Genomic DNA, 855 nt, shown 5'->3' with positions numbered 1-855 from the left:
ATCGTACGGTGTCGAATAATTTGGTGTCGAATAAATCTGTGTCGAATCGAGCGGTGTCGAATCGTACTGTGGTCAATAGAGTATCACCCTAGTCGATTTGCAACGTTGCGTGCCGCTCTTCGATCTGGAATCATTTTCTGTCCAGCATTCCGATAGTTGACTGGACGCGACCCAACGTAATTTTTTTGGATCCAGCTTTCTGCAAATTCTCACATGTGCGCCCTATGCTCTGGAGCACTTCGTGTTGAATCTGTATCAAGTTATCCATTTTTTATGCTGTTATCAATTATGCACCACGAACTGTTTTTCCTAGCACTGCACCGATCCGGAAAATGTAAATTCGGCTTGAAGGACCAACAATATTTGCAATTTTTGTAAAGTCAAGTAATTAGTTACTCAACTTCACTCACAATAGTAAATTAAAAATGTAAAAAATAACGTACAAAAGTTTACTTGGTGCTATTTTTTGATATCACTTTTTTTGTACACCACGTTTGTAGAGAAAGAATATTTTGTATTATTTAAATTAAATACAATACGTGTTATGCGTGTATTTGGCGCTTGTTTTTACTTTTTCTTGAAAAGGTAAATTTTTTGAGAATAGTAAAAAGTTTTTTAAGAATAGTAAATAAACTAAATTTAATCTCATAAATTGTAACATACTTATTTATTTAGTTTAGAATTAACCTAAATACATTCCTGCTTATATTTTAGAACGTACCTGGACACATTCCTGCACACATTCTTGGTCTAGAGACGACGTCCGAACATAAATTTTTGGTAAATATGCATAAAAACGGAGCACTCTCGGAGGTCATTGTCCTTGACATATGTTGTCAAGGATACCTCCCTAAA

The sequence above is a fragment of the Pseudomyrmex gracilis genome, unplaced genomic scaffold (assembly GCF_002006095.1).
Source record: "Pseudomyrmex gracilis isolate BER0280 unplaced genomic scaffold, ASM200609v1 scaffold_2327, whole genome shotgun sequence".
Taxonomy (NCBI): domain Eukaryota; kingdom Metazoa; phylum Arthropoda; class Insecta; order Hymenoptera; family Formicidae; genus Pseudomyrmex; species Pseudomyrmex gracilis.
The sequence above is the reverse complement of the archived record's forward strand: the minus strand, read 5'-3'. Positions refer to the sequence as shown.